This window comes from Ictalurus punctatus, chromosome 17, assembly GCF_001660625.3.
Source record: "Ictalurus punctatus breed USDA103 chromosome 17, Coco_2.0, whole genome shotgun sequence".
NCBI classification, from domain to species: Eukaryota; Metazoa; Chordata; class Actinopteri; order Siluriformes; family Ictaluridae; genus Ictalurus; species Ictalurus punctatus.
In genome coordinates this window covers 3,590,895-3,603,128 of record NC_030432.2, presented here as the reverse complement: position 1 = coordinate 3,603,128, position 12,234 = coordinate 3,590,895, and the positions used below count along the sequence as shown (strand labels likewise).

General features: G+C 39.2%; 1 protein-coding gene across 2 annotated transcripts in view; it reads right to left on the bottom strand.

Annotated features, from left to right (window-relative positions):
• slc8a2b (solute carrier family 8 member 2b) overlaps nt 1-5,873 on the bottom strand; it is a 38,756-nt gene extending 32,883 nt beyond the window's left edge. For both annotated transcript variants that reach the window (XM_017490329.3, XM_017490330.3), the window contains exon 1: nt 5,702-5,873. The gene's annotated coding sequence lies outside the window, so the exon portion shown is untranslated. The remainder of the gene's footprint in view (nt 1-5,701) is intronic.
• Nucleotides 5,874-12,234: the final 6,361 nt, after the last annotated feature.

Here is a 12,234-nt window from a genome sequence, read left to right as displayed (position 1 = left end):
CGTCCACGGCAAAGGTGTAACCACTCACTCATTACCCGATGGTTTTCTGTGACCTCTCGCATTCACAGCTGGTGCTTGATCAGACCCTTGATACCCCAGAGAGAAAATACACAAAGAACGGGAAACACACGTAATCAAATTCCTGTCCCGGAGCAAATACGCAAGATCAGCGTCGGAAGAAAACGCAGTAAATGCAGTATGTCTTGAGATGCAGTGGACGGCTGAGGAGGCCGTCAAACTTTAGATCAAGAATCAGACATAAAAAAAAAAATCCATGATAATAAATCAGGGGCGCAAATTAGATCACGGCCAGCGTTACTGAGATCCACCAAGTGCTTATTGAAGATGAATGAATGAATGAAGTGCAGCAACTTGAACCTGAAACCACGTGCATAAATTATACCTAGGGCTGAAATCCCACGACACATTATACGAGGTCCTCGAGACTCCAAAGTTAAATGTCAGTTCCATTTCTATCCCCCTCAGGCTGAACAACGCTGACAAGCAGCAAGCGCTCAGCTCTAACGATGAGCGTAATATTATACACGTGGGCGGCACAGAGATGCAAAAATATGGACACCGAAGTGGTTCGGGGAATGAGCTCGATGCAGTTTGTTCATTTATCAGAAAGAGGCCGACATGTTCTCTCGGTAACTGCCTCGTTTCGGTTGGACTCAAGCTCATTAACATTCATGTCACACATGCAGCCAACGGCACAGTTACTGCGCATCTGATACACACCTGATAAAAAAAAAGTCATCTTTGACTAGAATGCTTTTGCTAAATTATTTGTCAGCAAATCTGTACATATTAAGTGGATATGAAAATAAAAAATCCACACGCCCCTGTTAAAATCGCAGCTTTTTTGAGATTAAAAAAAAAAACTAAACCAAGATAAAATCATGTCAGAAGTTTCTCCAGTTTTATTATAGTGATATAGCGCCACGATGGACATTACCAAGAACAGAACGTTCCTCCAAAATTGACTAAAGGACAAGATGAACATCTATGAGGGAAGCTGCCAAGAGACCTACGCCAACACTAAAGGAGCTGCAGGAATATCTGGTGAGTACCGGCCATTCCTTGTGACTTCTTTCCCATGCCTGGACTGTAACGTAGGGTGTCTATACAGAAGCCCTTTTTGTAATAACAAAAAAAACAACAAAACAAAACATCCAAGCCTACCTAAAATGCACCGAACCACGTGGCAGAATGTGTCGTGATCTGATGAGACCAAGGTAGAATATTTTGGGCATCATTCTAAAAGGCATGTTTGGTGCAAAAACAAAACAGCTTATCGTCCAAAGAACAGCATAGCCCCAGTGAAGCACGGTGGTGGCAGCATCGCGTCAGAGGGCTGCGTCTCTTCAGCTGGGACTGGGTTTCTATTCGAGATAAGAGGGAATCACGGACGGCTCCAAATACCAATCTATTTTGGATCAAAACCTGCAGGCCTCAGTCAGTTCAACAGATGAAGATGAAGATGAAGAAAAAGAAAAATGTCAGCTTCCTGCTCAATAAACGACCCAGGGCACAAATCCAAGTCAACAAACGAACGACTTCAGAAGAAGAAGATCGATATCTTGGGTTTTTTATCCACCCTAAAAACGTTCCTGTTTGGTTTTGTTGATCCACATTCGTTAAAGGTAGAAAACGATCCGATACGACCGATCGTCGGTTTCGTTCGATTTACATCATAAAAACCTGCAATTCCAACAGGGGTGTGTAGACTTTTTATATCCGCTGCATGAAAGAAGTACGTACGGAACGTCTGGCTGGTTTGAGTGATAAGCTATTACACTAACTCGTCAAATATAAGACAATAAATACAGTACAGTATGTACATATAATCAATGTATTACTGGATATATTTGCGAAATGAAAGCGCCATAGTGGGCACAAGATCATGAATAATTACACACATGGAGAAAATGTAATTTGACTGAGAATAGGCTGCCATTTAATGCCTAGTAAACCCATAAACCTTTTTTATGCATCTCAATGCGGATGGATTTATGTGCAGAAATATAAATCAGCCCTTATAGCCCACTCTCTATTTCTCTCTCTCTCACACACACACACACATACCCACACACGCTTACTGAAAAGTAATGAGGCTTAGCAGTTCACTGGGGCAGAGCCAAAGAGAATTTTTTTTTAAATTTCATTTAGTATGATAACACATCATCTCCTCTGACTTCCCTGACTGCGCTGTCAGAAAAGTGAAGATTATTACTCATCACACTATAGGAGACGATTCCATTCAAATCCAGGCTGAATTCTCTAACAGGATTGTGCCACGACGTGCGTGTTCTCTCCATGACACAATGAAGGCTCTCTAACGATAGACCTGTGATTAAAGGAATTGACCATGTTCTGCTTATGTCATCAATTACGTGCATAAAAAGAAGTGTTATTATATATAACGTGAGCTTGAGGCAATAAAGGGTTTTTTTTCCCCTGTCCATTGGCATGTTCCTATCCAAATGACATTTGCCACTATTTACAGCTGTCCCGTGAGTCGTTCGTAAACCTTTGCCATTCTCCTATTGATGGCATCACATGATGTACTCTAAAACCACCGATCCCTAATCATGACCAAAGAATTATTTGTCTGATCTTTTCTCTCAGCTCAAGAACCTCCGTCCACCCATATATCCATTTTCCATATCCTACGCAGGGTCGCGGGGAAGCCTGGAGTCTATCCCAGTGAACTTGAGGCGTAACGCATTCACACACTACAGGCAATTTAGAAATGCCAATCAGTCTACAACACGTGTCTTTGGACCGGAGTACCTGGATGAAACTCCCGAAGAGGAAACTCCACACACACAGGGTGGTAGGAAGCAGGACTCGTGTCCCCAACCCCAGAGGTGTGAGGCGAACATGCCTACCACCAAGCTAAGAAAATGTGTATACTAGCAAACGAACAACATGAATCAGTCACTCAGTCACTGATACTGATTCATTTAATCCACCTAGATGACTCATTCCAACCTTATGAAAAATAACTCAAGTGTTTCTAAATTAAACTATCCTGCCTCTGCAGTCACTCATATGCGTTTATATTTTATAGTGAACTCTATTAGTATTCTTGTAGTATATACTGTAGACTGTAGTCATCCTACCATACGTACATTTGGTGGAAATTTCCTGTGTGTGTTATTACTACAAGAGAATGTTCTGTAGGACATATGTATTAAATCATTAGTATGTCTACATACGGTACAATCCATTGAATAATCATCGACTATTTAAAAATTTCGACTTTAATAACAGCTTAATGAATATATTTGCATGTGTGATGTGTAGCTTAATGATTTTATGGTTTTGTTCGATATCAGTGAAACTACTATTCTTTCTCTATGGACAGAGATACGCGGATACACCACCAGCTGTACTACAGTCCCAAATACACACAAGTCAGCAAGTTTCCATCAAGACCTGGAAGACATCCGCGAGCCGCTCGCTGTCTTGGATTTTAAAGGTCACCGGGTTCTACGAAGCTTCCTCGGAGTAGCCGGCCTGCGAAGCAAAAAAGGAAGGGAGACACGATGTTCACGGTAGGGAGAGGACACCCAATCACGATGTCCGACTGGGCGACACCTGCTCCCACAGAGACTGGACGACGGCCACCGGGAGGGAGTAGGCGGAGGTGGTGGAGGAGAGTGGATTGAAGCTTAGACTATACGCCATCGCAGCAGGGTTTTTAGTTCTTTAATCCGTCACAAGCTAAAGAATGAGCTAGGGTTGGGGTTTTTTTGCAAAAGTGTTGGGTTTGTGGCAAGCAAGCGCTACCGCGTCATGAAATATGAGTAGCTATCAGTATTCAAATACGCAAATGGAGTTCTAGGAGTATATATATATATATATATGAAACTTTACACCAGTGAACCAAAGAAAATTCTGGAATTCTCAAATCCGCTTGTTCACAAGGTGTTGATTATTATTAGTACGAGTACTAGTTCAGGCTCAAATCACAGGTTTATACAGTATTTAATGCGCTCGTTCTAATACGTTATCATCACTCGCATGATGTAGGCTAAGACTAATAATAAATGTGTCGTTATTCGATAAAGAAAACGCATAATCACTCATAAGGTGATGTTTTCTCTCAGGAAACATTTAACATTTACGGAAGGACTCTCCAGTGTCGGAGCTTCGTAACAAGTCACTACCCGTTGGTTTGGGGGGTTTTTTTTCCACCTTTGGAAAGTCTTCAAGATTTCAAGATGAATTGATTGACAGCAGGAACTAAAAAAAAAAAAAAAAAAAAAAAAAAAGGTTTTTCCAAAAATAATAACTATGTAATCGCACGTCGTATGTTGATCGCTTAAACACTGCACTCCTTGGCAACACGCTGTGGTGTAAAAGGAATTTGTTTTCCAATCTGATCACAGCCTGTCGTGTTTGATTGTTATCGTTTTTTAACGTTTACAAAAAAAAAAAAAAAGCATCGTGGTAGAATTTGAGAGGGTGTGTGTGTGTGTGTGTGTGTGTGTGGGAGGGGAATGAGGCGCCAGGTTTATCATGTGAAGGTGAGGCGAGTTGAATACAGTACGTGCAGTAAAAAGGATTTCAATCCACTCTATAGTGCATTCCAGATGCATTCAGTAGTCAGTACTTCAACAAAGAAAAGCCACACCCATACCTACTCTTCATCTTAGTGTAGGTAAAACGTTTGTGTGTGTGTGTGTGTGTGGGTGGGTGTCAGTCAATTGAACAATTTATTCCAGGCCAACCAAGCAAGTAATTGGCTTGATGAGGAAACCCAGCAGCGGGTCCCAATGGAGAAGGAAGAAGAGAGCAGTGAAGAGATTGACTGCACCACACCCAACCAACAAGACAGCACTGAGTGTGTGTGAGTGTGTGACTGAGTGAGAGTGAAGCAGACCTGTGAGCAAGTGTGTGAAGCCAGATTTCTCCTTTTCTCCCCCCCTTTTCCATTTCCTCCTCAATATAAACCACTGTGCATGCCTTGAAGGAGTTATCCAAGCAGCTTTAGTGAGTAAATACGGGGAAGGATTACAAGCCTAAGGACACTGTTGTGGTGTTCAGTGAGCTGTATGCCGGGGAGGGAGGGAGGGAGGGGTAAACCCTATTCGGTATCCGCAGCACACTCCATATCCGAGGAAAGCCCTCCTGTATGGTGTATCCCCGTCACGTCCCGGTTCCTCATTCAGCACCACCCACCACATCAATGCGCCATCAAAAGTGCGTAATTGCGTATCCGTTTTGCGCCGGATCTTTCATCTTGCTCCTATTTCTTAGACTTATTCTCAAGCATTAAGATTCCTCGCAGATCCCAGAGATGCAATCTTGTCGTTCATGCAAGAATAACAAGTCCTCAAGCCCCCCGCCCCCCGATCTCGCGCCGGCACGAAATATCTGTCAGGGGGACTTGAATGCATAATCAATCGCACTGCACCCGAATCCAAAGCAACACGAATCATCTTTAAGAGCGAACGCGTTCTCGTGCATTGACTCTCCGAGTCGCTGCGTGAACCCGGAAAAGTAATAAGTGCGTGTTAATGGACTGGATCTCCATCCAAACTTAGAAACGCGCACGTGAGAATACAAAAAAAAACCTGCTGGGTCAGAAATACAACAAACTTTGCACGCGTCTTTTATTATTATTATTTTATTATTTTTTGCATTAAGATCGATGCCGATCCAAATATAAACAATAAACAGTTCTTACCTGAACCTTAATGATATAACGTGCTGTTCAGGGCAAGCGTGGGCACGAGCATCGTGCTGGGGCGCACACTGGAAACCTGCTCCGTTGTTTATTTTATTTGTTTGTTTGTTTTCCCGTTTTATTGGCTGCACGCGCTGTCACACTGTTGACACGCTGTGCTTTCTTGTCTACACTGTGGCTCGCGCTGATAAGCATCCGGGCAGCCGCGCGCGAGAAGGAGGAGGGATATAGAGGGAGGGCAGTGTAGCTCGAGCACGCGTGCAGAGCCAAGCAAAGTGATGAGCACGCGCATTTTTTTTTATTTTTTTTATTTTTTGGAGACTGAGAGTGCCAGTGTGCAATGAATGATTGAATAAATAAATAGACTGGGTGTGTAATTAAATAATTAAAAAATGAACTAATTAATTTAATGTGTAATTACGTAATTAAAACGTTTAGAAAATGAATTCATTTTAAGTAAATAACAAATATATATATATATATATATATATATATATATATATATATATGTTATTTACAATAATATACATTTATACACACACACACACACACACACACACACACACACACACACACACACACATATATATATATATATATATATATATCATTGTTTATTTCAGCATGCATTTCATGCTGAGGCGTTGATGCATGCCATGATTAATAAATGAATGAGTGGTGGATTATCTCGTCTGTCCATCAAGAACCACTGGACTGGAATCCAACCTCGGATCCACTGGACTAAGCAGTCATGACTAATCGATAGCAGACTGCTGGGTCAGATGGGTCAGCGTCACCCTGATGAAAAATCCTGCTTAAACCGGTTTTACAGTGTGCGGGTAGAGCAGCCATTTTACGATTATTACTTGTCACACTTGTACGAGATAATCCCAATAGGAGTTCTATAACAGACTGTGCGATAACATGTGTTCCACGTGTCGGATTCAACAATGAAGATAGCTACTAAGTTCTGCCATACTGTGTCCACACCAAAGGCTTGCAGCTCTTCTGCTGGAAAATACATATATATTTTTAAAAATAGTTTCACGTTGTCATGATAGTAAGTAAACTCTATGAACAGAGCGTTTGCGTGTTAATTATCTAGCCACACGTGCTGTGATGCGTCATTATAGCGACTTTCTGTCTGCAGCTGCAATTCAACAAACCGCCCTTCTTTTAAATCCAATATGCTTTGTTTACGTTTCGCCATCGCTACTACTTGTCCTCGTACCCGAGTTTTGCGTAATCGTGTGCCGTCCTCCTATTGGTGGATTGGAGACGAGCGTCATAGTAGCGCTCACACTCACGCTCTGCAAATTTCCTTACACCGCCAGAAGTTTGTGGTCGGCGGTCTTTTGGTCGCAGTGGAGCACGTCACATTATGCGTACATAAGACACCGATCTCAAATCGTGACCAGGGATTGTCCTTTACGATGATGAGGTTTACGTTTCAAACAATTATCAAGGAAGCCGGTAAAGACGGTCTATCCGTTTGATTAGCTCAGCCTGTGATTTGGCAGCTGGTGTGATTTTACAGCAGAGAGAAACTGCGCAGTAATACTGATTGAAGCAGTTTGCGATGTTAAAGGCTGATTTATGCTTCTGTTTGTTCAATGAATGGCAGCGTGAGTGCAGACGGAGTCCAACACCATCTCCCCCTCCAACACTTTATCACAGACTTTGCTGAGCATTCTGAATAGATCAGTTTCACAGTGAGGTCTTTCTTTTTTTAAATCAAGTATCATGCAAATGGGGAAATGCAAATCTTTTTTTGTTGTTGTTGACCTGAGTAAGAGGGGGTAAAAATAAAATCGAGTAAATTTGGGTTATATAAAATTTTTTACATACATATACATATATATATATATATATATATATATATATATATATATATATATATATATATAAAAATTGTTTATATATATATACAATTTTTTACATTATTTTATATATATATAGAAATTTATATATATATATACAATTTTATATATATGTAAATATAATAATATTTTTAAAATATATATATAGATATATACACATATATATAATATTTTTTAAAAACTATATATATTTAAAAAATTATATGTATTATATGTATAAAATAAGAAAATACATTTTTGTTATAGTCTTTTTACAAATCGCTTGTCTAATGCCTCTCGTACAAACCGCAAAATGTTTCCACAAATTAAAAATGATAGATTATAGTACAGTGTTAGATTTGACATGTGCTGTAGGCCTATTTAATCTTTTTTTTTTTCTGAAATGTTTCAGTAACCAAAAATTTGCTGCATCGCTAATATTTAATGCAAAATAAACTCTTGTTAACGGTATACTTCTCTAACGTTAGCCGAGTCGAAGATACCTTGACAGATTCAATTTCTCATTAATGAACTCAAAACATTCGACCCTGATAGAAAGTGAGGATGTTACAAAAGATTGCTAATGCGAGATGTATAGGAAGGGGGCGGGGCTTCCAGGAGGTCAGTTAATATCAGCGAGTCAATACGGAATGTCTAGACTTCACCCGCTGATAGGCTTAAAGTGTTCACGGTTCAATCCTGAGTTCGGGGAACTGTTTTTTGGTGGAGTTCTCCCTGTGTCTGAGTAGGTGTTGTCTGGTTTCCTCTCACCTCCAGTTGCTCCAGGCATGAGTGAATATGTGTGTGTGTGTGTGTGTGTGTGTGTGTGTGTGTGTGTGTGTGTGTGGGGCCCAGCAACAAACCAATTAAGAGTGTCTTCCCACCCAGTGTGTCTTCCCGCTTTGGTTCCAACGATACCCTGATCGGTATAAAAAAAGTTCTGAAAACGGATAAATGAAATCGTTCCAGTGTGCTATGATGTTAAAACTCAGAGGTCGTACTAAAAAGATGTCAAAGTCGAAAGAGATATAAGCGTCGTTTCACTTTATGTAATCTACACGGTTTTGAACTGATAAATGAAAGCGGAAAATAATTGGCATGTTTATATCCGCTACTCAGTCATTAAAATAGATTAAAGAACTTGGTCAGTTGAAGATGCTTTTTTTTTTCTGTCCGTGCAACTAATTGCTTGGAGACTAATTAATTCTGCACTGAGAAGAGACAGAAAGCCACAAATTGTGCTTTTCAAATCAGTGTTTCTCACTGCACTCTGCACTGCTGTGTAATCTTTCTTCTTCGAAGCAGCCATTTAACCAAATTCAGATCATTAAACGGTAGCTCTATGAATAAAATCAGTAAATCAATTTGAATAGATCATCCAATCAACATCGGTCCTTCTCATTAACTCTTACGGGTGGTGTTGACCGATTTAATGATTTCATGGCACGCACCGAAGCATCAGCGTGAAAGAAATTGACTAGTTAAATAAATTATTAATTGCAACAAAATAAAACAATTCGATTAAATATTGACATTAAATACGTTTCATTTTGATATGTACGTTATTTCTTTAACATTTTAGCACTTGACGAATCGATTCAAATTATTATTTCACGTTTTAAATATGTAATTTTACCTATAATTGACTTAAATAATACCAGCCCTTCAGTCCTTATAATGATATGATGCAATCGTCAAAATCGGTGCCCAGAACTAGTGTATAGGAGCCATACATGGAGATCTTTTCTTCTTCTTCTTCTATATATATATATATATATATATATATATATATATATATATATATATATATATATAAAACATGGCTCTTCTACCTAACAGTTTAATCACATCTAAGCAGCCTACTAGACAGACTTCATATAAAAACCATAATGAACTTCCCTTTACTTTCACACTATCCGTTGTTACCCAGGTGAGGACGGATTCTCTTCCGAGTCTGGTTCCTCAAGGTTTCTTCTTCTTAACATCTCAGGGAGTTTTTCCTCGCCACCGTCACCTCCGGCTTGCTCACTAGGGATAAATTCACACATTTAGAATCTGCATCCTGTGTTGATATGTTTCTGTAAAGCTGCTTTGAGACATTATCCATCGTTAAAAGCGCTATACAAATAAAATGTAACTAAATTGAAATGAATAATCGTAAGGCGAGGGTCACACATGGACCAGGACACATGAAACTAAAAAACAAGGCACTATAGAAAGGAAAGTTTATACAGCAGTGTATAAATAGCCAAAGTAATCAAGGGAAAGACACAGAACAGGTGAACACAATAGGGTAATGCAGCAATGACAGGACGAGAGGCATAAGCAGGTGGAAATGTAAACAAAAACACTTGATGAGAGCCCAAAACAGTATAACATGAAAGAGGTTCTTGTCATGCTGGGAGATGGAACTCGTGACAATAGCATTAAAACCAGGAATTGAAATTTGATTCATGCAATTTGTGCCAAATACTTTTTATTGTGATACAAAGATTAATTAAGTAAAAAAAAATTTTTAGAAAACAGACATTTGCTGCTCGATTATTATACACCCACCTGGGTCAATACTTGGTCGAACCTTCTTTGGCTGAAATTTCTGCAGCAAGTCGTCTGGGATATGTCTCTATCAGCTTTGCGCATTTGGATCCCAGTATTTCGCCCACGCTCAAGCTCTGGAAGACTGGATGGAGATCGTTGGTAAACAGCAATTTACAAGCCTTGCTACAGATTCTCAGCTGGATTGAGGCTTGGGTTTTTGGAGGATTTGAGGATTGGGCCATTCTAACACATTCATGTAATTGATTTTGAACCACTCTGGCGTAGCTTTGGCAGGTTTGTGTGACTGTTCTGTTGAAGGTAAACTTCCAGGTAGTCAAGCTACATTCATAAGAAAGAAAAACGTGAATTTTTGTCATTGGTTATTCATAGTCTTGGGGAGTAAATCTCATGCTTTGATAGTTAAGCCTACATTGGCAGTGTTTTCCCACAACTTCCCACTATTTACTTAAGGCAAGAGGGTCATTTTGTTAAGCAGAATCAATCCTTTTCAAAAAAAAAAATGTTTTAAGTACATTTATTTATGCAAATGAGGTTTCATCTAATTAAACATATGTACATTTGCATACTCTACAAAAGCAAAAATCCTGTCTTTGCATGATATTACAATTAAAATATTCATTTCACTATGAACACTATGAACTCTTCAGAAAAAGACCACAGTGTGTTTGAATCTTGTTTAATCAAGAAAAGAAAAAAGAAAAAAAACATGCACTGTTATACAAATTTGTATGCCGTTTTCCAGTGTAAAATCTTTAATCAAAAAATTCTCATCATCAACAAGAAAAATTCCTCTGTAATACGCTTTATTATGTCAATATGTCATTTTTACGATTTCTTAAAAATCAATCAAATGAACGCAGGTCTAATTTTTATTCTGAACAACAACAAAAAAAAGATTAAAAAAAAAAAAAACACAATTTCACGTCTTTCCATGCTACTAAGTGTGCTTTATAATGTTTACAATAAACTGAAAAACTGAACACGCTGCTAAGTTTCAACGTTTTTTCCCCCATTACAACAGTATTACTACTCGAGTATCAAAAAACATGAAAAATGACTGAAATTTCTCTTCTTGCCTTAAGAAATGATTTGACGTATGTCATCACCACCAAAGCAATAATGGGTTAGAACATAATCGGAGAAATATCCCCCACTGAAATGTGATGGTAGTGGTGGTCCCTTGTAAAAAATTCATTTTGCTCATTGCTCACTGACTGTAGGCATGCTTCTCCGCTTGGTCCTCAAGAGTACTTATTTTAATATGCATGTCGGCTGCCTGCCACTTGAGCTGTTAGTCAGTTATATTTAATAACCAAGGCAGAAGCACATAGCGAAAAATGTCTTCTCGCATCCATCAGCAAGCCCCTCAACATTTCAACACTCTGCGTATTTAGCTCAATAACAGCCACCAGCTAACGCTAACATCTCTGTCACCGAGCACTACCTAATCCTGATTGTGTACACCTGATGCTTTTATTCTTCACCGTATAGTAGTTTATTCGAACACAATGTACATGTCCGCTTCCCTAACAATGCAGAAACTTTGGGATTTATTTTTTTCAACGATATAGTATTTACCTTACAGCTTATGTTTTATTTCACAGTAATTCAAAGTGATGATCTGGAACAGTATTGCAAAGTCAAACACATTACTAATGACTAGTAGTTTTCCAGGAGATATATATACTGTATACACGGGGTCATTACTGCGCAGTTCTTAATGATCTACCAAACTATTACTTTATTATTACTTACCGGGTATTCATGAGTAGTTAATAGTAATGAGTTATATAGTATATAATATAGTGCTACACATTCATTCTTTTATAGTGATGCTAACAGTAGTTGTACTGTATGGGCTGACAGTAATAACACACATGGGCTACACACAGAGGCTGAAACAATTAACCTAATCAAACACTAACTGCATAGAAGCCGTGTTACCAGCAAAGACATTGACCTTAGTGTACCTTCTATTACCAGAGCTGAAGAAAGAATAAATTGGTTAGAAGGACAATAGAGGTGCCAGACGGACGTCTGCTTACTGTCATTCCATTTCTGCTCAAAGGGCAAGCGTTCTTCAAGGGAAAATATTTGCCCTAAAGCACTGATGCT